The sequence below is a fragment of the Meleagris gallopavo genome, chromosome 8 (assembly GCF_000146605.3).
Source record: "Meleagris gallopavo isolate NT-WF06-2002-E0010 breed Aviagen turkey brand Nicholas breeding stock chromosome 8, Turkey_5.1, whole genome shotgun sequence".
Classification (NCBI taxonomy): domain Eukaryota; kingdom Metazoa; phylum Chordata; class Aves; order Galliformes; family Phasianidae; genus Meleagris; species Meleagris gallopavo.
In genome coordinates, this window is record NC_015018.2 from 32533903 (window position 1) to 32541388 (window position 7486).

Sequence of the window (7486 nt, forward strand, 5' to 3'; positions counted from 1 at the left end):
ACTGTAAGAAAATAAAGCACTGACATCACAAAAAAAATATTAGTGGCATAAGTCAATCCCACTCATGAAATTAAGAATAACAAAAAAATCCAAGAGCCTATGCATTTGATTAAGAAAAACATCCTCATCACCATTAGCAATCACAAATGCCACTTCCCTGGCAAGGCTCAAGCTACCTGCAGAAAATTCACTTTCCCTGACTTCTACAGGAAGCTCAAAGGAAGAAGTGCCGTCCCATCCCTCTATCCTCTATATGCTCCACTCTTCTCCATATGGTGCTGCCTGATAGTAAATGATAAATTAAAAACGTTAGCAGCAGTGTCTGCCCTCTTCTCCCCCATTACCTTCTGCCAACACTGACTGCAAAAAAATCCACTGGCCCAAGCTGGGGACTGAACTGTTTAACTGCTGAGCTCTGTACACGAGCTCTGTTCATAGTTTTGCCAAGCACTGGTTGTTCTGAATTATCTTCTCCTGAAGAATTATTCTTATGATAGACTGAACATCTCCATGTGTATTGTTTCTTTCTTTAAATTCAAAACAGGGAAAAAGAGAAATTAAAACTCATTAAGAGCTTCGGGTCTGATGCAGGCAGCAGTAACTGTAGCATTATATTCTAGTCCTTCCACATTTGCAGAGACAGTTTTTCTCTGAACCGTAAACTCAACTCATAACTTTCAGCTGCCTCTTCACTTTCCATCTTCAATTCCATCAAAGTGAGCTTCAGCTCAGGTATTCAGATGGGCCATTTGCAGTCAGTAAAGTTTAAAATATTGTAAAACAGGATCCAAATAATCCTTTACGCTTTGGAGCAACTAAATCAAATACGTAAGAACTAGGGGAAGCAAACAGTAGGCACTGAGTTTTTATTTTCCCCACAGCATCCATTGGAGATGAGGCAGGGGTAGTTTAGCATGTAGACTCACAGAAAGCCATCCATTCCCAGTGTGCATGTGGAGAGACAGATGAAGAGCAGGAGGTCACAGAGGAGTGGGTGCAGTGAATATGACAAATAACACATTGCCATGTGTGAGCATATGGTCTCTATGGATTAACCTTGGTTCCTCACAGAATAGCTAATCACCCCATTGTCATAGGCATCACAGACTTTTGGGAAGATTTGGATACTGAGGGTAATTAAGCTCTTTCACCAAGATGCAGCAGCTACAGCCTTGACCTTCACATGCAGTGCTTCAGGCAATGCCAATCTGCTCCAAGCAGCACACTCAGCCAAACCAACCCAGCCCTGCTCTTTCACATCTTCCAATGGAGACAGAGTCCATTCATAACAAAAATTTCCAGCAGAGGCTTCAAAAAGTTTTGGTTCTATTGCTCTGTGATTGTTCCCATGCACACCAGTGACCTGAAGAAGCAGCAGGACAGGAGGCGACAACTGACACTGCTAGCACAAGGACACCTGTTGAGATTCAGGCTGCCTCCATGAAGTGTTTTTACCAAGAGGATAAGTCATAGAATCCCTTAAAATAACCCTTAGCTTGCTCAAAAATCCTGGACAGATGAAGAAGCTGTAACATTTTCATTTTTCATTCAATCTGTGAAAGAAAGCTTGCTCTGGACTTTAAAAAAAAAACAACTCATAACTTTGAAAACTACCTCAAACCTCATAACTGCCACATAAACAAAACATATAGCCCAGGCTACAACTCACTTAATGTATTCAGTCCAGCACAAGCCAAGTACAAATGGATGTGGAAGCGGAAAAAAATACCTCCCTAAACAGAGACAGCAGCTTCATCACTGAACAGAACTGGTGCAACATGAGAGATCAGTGCAGCAACAATAGGAATTCCTCCTTAACAACAGTTAAGGGAACAGTGGGAAGAACAGAATGCATGGAGCTAGACAACTAGAAGAGAAAATACATGGCAGGAAACTATGAATGCCAGGGAGTAGTAGGGTGAAGGGTTCCGAGAACATAAGCGAGAAGTGGCTTGAAACCTGCATTTGTCAAGCCTCAAGATGCATGCCATCAGCACTGAAGGCAGATCACACCACAAAGAAATGCTTCCTTCCACTTCAGTGGGCAATATTACCTCCTTAACTCCCCTTCAGATGCCAGCACAGCCATCCGCATTTGTCAAGGCTGCCCATCATCGTACTCATGGAAGAGGCAGGAGCCCAGGCACGGTAGTAAATCTGTTCCACCATGCTCTACTCCCTGCAGATCTACCTGTTCTGCTCCCCAGCTAGCTCAGCTGATAGATTTTTCCCCTCATGCTGCAATACAAGATGAAGCGAGGCTGGAGGGAAGGGCACTCAGGAACCACAGGGCAATTCCTTTTGGAGAAAGGTTTCTCACCTCAACAGAATTGTTTGCCACATGCCCATCAACCTAAGCTTTTGTGACATGCTGAAATTGAAGTGCTACAAGCAGAATATATTAAAAACTGACACAAGAAAAGGAGGGGAACCTTCCCCATTCACAGCTCCAGGACTACACACACTCTGCTCACTGACAGCTTAGCTCCAAGCCAGTAGGCACTGGCAGATGTCCCCAGGGTATTCCCAAGCCTTTCAGGCTGCTCAGTCAAGTGAAGACACTGTCACTGATTCTGCTTCTCTATTTGAAGGTGTCCATGGGCTTGGGGCCCCTGTGCTAACGTGGCACAGTTACAGGCAGAAGTTCTGAGGGAAGCTTAAGATCAGAATAAACAACTTATGGGTAATGAGTTTCTCATTCTTTTAACTGATGCAGTGCCAGTCACCCAAGTGCAAGGCTGTGAATCCCAGCATCAGCAAAGGCATAACAGAAAGTGCTTTTCAAGGCCCGTCTTAGGGCAGGATCACATTATATTGTATCATAAAGATTGTCCCAGTGGCAGTTCAACGAGACAGGGCTTGATTCACAGACCTGTGTTACTGCGGCAGCTGAGGTCAACATCCACAAATAGAGCAGATAATTAGAAGGGAAGTTTGTGCTGCTGAGCAAACACATCAAGCATAGAAAGATTTTTTGTTCTGGAAAGGTAGAGAAGCAGTGTTTACAGAACTACATGAACACCTTTGTATTGGTCAGAAAGTATATAAAAAAAATGAGGGCTTTGCTCACAGTTGAAGCCTTACACACTGATGGTTCTGGTGTTTGTATTCATTACTATTGCCATTTCAGGGCTTGAACACTGGATAGTCTATACCCCTGAAAGGCCACATTCAGAAGCATAACAGTGCAGATGACTCTTTGAAGAGCTGTCCCTTCGTTTCCAAGGAGAATGAGACATCAGGAACAGCCCTTGAGGACTAACAGATTACATTCACCAGTGGCAAACATGCAGACAAGTTCATTGCAGCAAACAGCTGAAAGCAACACATTTCACAATCTTGTTCTACAGCACAGAAAGGGAGCACGAATATCGCCCACCTGGAAGAACCCAGGTGACGTTTGTGCAGAGAGAGAAGTGTTTGCTTTGACACAGAAGCAAAATATTTTTTTCCCCTTCAGTTTGCCTCAGCTGTGGGTTTGCCAGCTTTCCATGTTAGCTTAATTTTCCTACTCCATCTTGTTCTCAGAAGCTGGCCACAGCCCCCTGTTTGAGAGGCACCTTTTTAGTCAAGGAGAAGGCGAACTGTTCACCTATATTTTTAAGAGACTGCACATATGGACATCAGGCAGCATTCAGATGCTTCAGAAGGCACACAATCTGCATGATTCATCTTATCAGTAGAGCAACGCAATGTCATTGACAAAATCCCTACACAAACAACCAGCTGGAAATAAGATTATGCCTCAAGGAGAAAAGACTGATAGCCTCAGTGATTCTACTGTACAATAACAATAAAAGCCATCTTTGTCCAAGTATTTCTCTAATCCCTTTCTGAAACATTACTAAATATCACTGCATGACACAAGTGAGCTCTACAAGTTAACAGCACATCACAAAAAGAGGAGCTCAAGCCCTGGTGTTAAGTTTGAAGCTGAAGCCCTTTGGCTCGCTAATGAAGCTGCAGATACCGGAGATATTTTTAGAATGCTCATAAACCTTGATATAATCCACAAGGAAAAGCTTCGTTATGACAGGAAGATATGGAATGTTACACCCCACACCCTAAAATATCTCCCAGTGCTATGAAAAACATCCATAGTGCCAGCACAAAAAGAAAGCCTTACCTGACATCAAGCAAAACTTAAATATTCCTCAGTGCCGTAATTCCTGAAACAAAACTTATTAGCAAATTTAAATTAATTCTGCTCCAGGCATTATGATACACTATCAGTTACTCCCTTACGTCCCCTGGGAAATATTCCTCTATTGCTGTCAGTCAACTGCTTGAATGCTTAGAGTTTACCAGGTGCGTAACATATATTGATTTTTGATGAATTACATCCCTCTCTGGGCCATTATTGGTTTTGTTTTCAAACCTTATTTAATTGTTCACCTATTTTTTCAGTGAAATAAATGCAAAGTGTTTATTCTCCAAAGGCTGTAAACAGAGATCTCGGGTCTAGTTTCTATGACAACCTCATTTGATACAGCAAACCTAGATTCTCTAATGACAGACATGAAGTTTAAATTGCACATTCTGCACAAACAGTGAACTGTTGACCTTTTATTGAAAAATGGAATATGGTGTGATTAGCATGACGTGCTATACGAAAGGGAAAACTGTGGAATAATGCCAATTATACTCTAATCATAACTACAGTGCTCATCTCAAGCAAAACGTCTGCCAGAACAAGCAGCTTTAAAAATCAGGATATACCAAGATACCATTTTCCAATGCTGCTAGATAGCAGTGCATTCACGTTAAATTGTTCTCAGATAACACTTGCTGCTCCTGCTATTTGTCTCTAGTTGCATTTTTTTAAAAACATGGAAGAGAAGATGAGGTTATGTAGGAATATGGACAAAAAATTCCAGCTATGAGAACTATTTTTAAACCTCCTGAAGGCATCTTTTCCTCATGCTCGCAAATTCATTTGGAAGAGAAAGACAAAAGACACTGCTGTTTTTGTCAAGTGTTGTCTCCTGAAACCTGCGTGGTGTTTTCCTTGGAGGAGTATTTGCACATATGTCAGTGAATAAAGCCCAGCTCATCAATTGAGACAGGGGAGGCTGCAGGAGATGTTCTGCTTTGCAAGAACAGAGGTGGAAAATCTCTTGCCTTCATACACTGCAAGTTTCAGTAGGATTTGCTTTTGTCAGCTCAAAGAAGCGTCTGCAGCAGTTTACAACATGAATACTTTGGGGAGCTGGGGGTGTGAGCTGAGGTTCCCCTTGGAGCTCAAAGAGCCACATGCTGCTGCAAGGGGGTGGCAGGCTGCTAAGTTTTTCTTTACTTGGCAGCATGTTTTAACTTTAATTCCTTTAAGCATTCATGAAACAATAGGAAATGCTTCCGATTGCTGAGTGGGATTTCAGTTCACTTGTAATTAAAGTAATCAGTGAACACTCTGGAGACAACCACTCAACCAAAACCATGAGTAATATCAAAAATAGAGATTTAGGTGGCAGAACTGATGGCCTAAGGAACCAGGAACAAAGCAGGGAGAGTTTCACTTCTGCAATGCCCCAGAATAACACCCAGCTGATTGTTATCTTCCCTCTTAGAACTGAAAGAAAAATTAGAGAAGAGCCACCGGTGTGACAGTAGTGACAGGTAGGATCATAGAGTTGTTTGAGCTAAAAGAGACCTTTAAAGGTCATCTACTCCAACTCTCCAAATACAGGACATGCGATACTTTCACTCTGAGCTACTACCCCACACCATTTCTGTTTCCTGCATACTGAAAGATCTCTGCTTTTCAGAGTATTCTATCTGGCAGTATTACATTTTTCCTCAGTAAGCACTGTCTTCCGTTACACCAGCTGACAGGAATGAATCCATTAATTTAAAAGGCATCTACTTGTATTAATGTGGAGGTACAATCCTGTGATTTGGTACATATGAGAGGAAGCTATGTGTTTGGCAGGGTGGCACACCCCAAACTTAGGTATTCTTAATCCTTGCAAAATTGCCCTAACTTGTCCACTGCGGGAGAGGTTTTGAACTGTGCTGTTTCATGTGAATGGTAATGAGCATTTGTAATGCCACTCAAGGCTGGATTATGAGAGACTGCATCAACCACATCTGCACAACTGTTCAGATGCTACCATAGATTTTATAAATCTTTACCTCTCAAAAAAAAATCAAGGTAAATATTGACAATAAGAACAGCAGCAGAAGCCAACATGTCTGATCAGTAACTTCACAAGCACTCTCCTACCTACTGGTAGGTCTAAACACAGATAAATGAGTGCTTTGAAAAACACTGTAAATTATAAGCCTATTCAAACAGACTTTCACCTCTAGCTTCTATGTCAGACTAATACATTCCCTGGACACTTGCCTCTCCAGGTCAGAGGAAAGTAATTTCTTCCTCAAGCTTCTCCCACATTTCTTCAGTTCCCATCACAATATTTTTAGTTAAGACACTGATAAATGTCGGTACCCCCACTTAATTCTTGTCCTCTGTTTCACATTTCCTTCAGGCACAGTTTGCATAGCTCCAGTCACTTGTACAAATATTTAAAACCAGCAAGACAAACCAAGCATAACAAATCCAGAAATAAAGCTACTCCCACAGAAGCTGATGTTTACCCAAGCTGGGGTATGAAATATTCCACACCTCTCTCCTGGCAGCCTATTCTCTCTCTCTCTAAGGCAAGATCTGACGACGCTCTGGATAACAAGGAGCGAAGAGCTGAAGCCCCTGACACTTCAGCACTTCAACCTTCAGTAGTGGACCTTCCTGGCCTGCTCTAAGGGATCGGGAAGAGATGCAGCTTCTGCAAGTGGAAGACAGATATGGACTTTGAGGTAACAGTGCCTGTGTCAGTCCCATACATTCATACAGAAGTCAGCTGTCTGGTTACCATCAGTCTCACTCAGGAATGTGAGGGAGGGGGAGCATGAGCAACCAGCTTTCTGCATCACCCCACATCTGTAACAGAACTGGAGTTTGGCTACCCTATCACGCTGAATGATTTCAATCGGGCAAGAAAAATTAACCAAGAGATCATATTAAGTAAATTGTTCCTAAAGTAACACTTATCAGCTAGCTTGAATTTTAAGTGTTCTAACTGACACAATCACCTTCCTGAAGTAAACACCTGCTACAAAAAGTCAGGCAGCTGAAACACTATTAGTTTGTAGGCAAACTTTTAGCCCCACAGCTCAGGCAAGCATCCACCTATTTTGTCTGCAATGTAACCAGCTCTGTCAGATGCCAGACAGCTGAGAGTACACTCCAGACTAGAAACAAAGATACTACTCACTGGAGACTGCCACAGTCATTGTTCCTACCTATGCACATCCCACCACTTCTGCAAGGCTGACAAAACAGTTGGAGATAGCTTTCTATTCCCAGCTGCTTAACAGTGCTGTCAATCAGTGATGCAGCTGGCAACAGGCAAGCAGCAGAAATCAAACAACATGGCCCATTGCCACTGCAAAGACCAGAACAGTCTCAAACATGTGCAAAACTCCA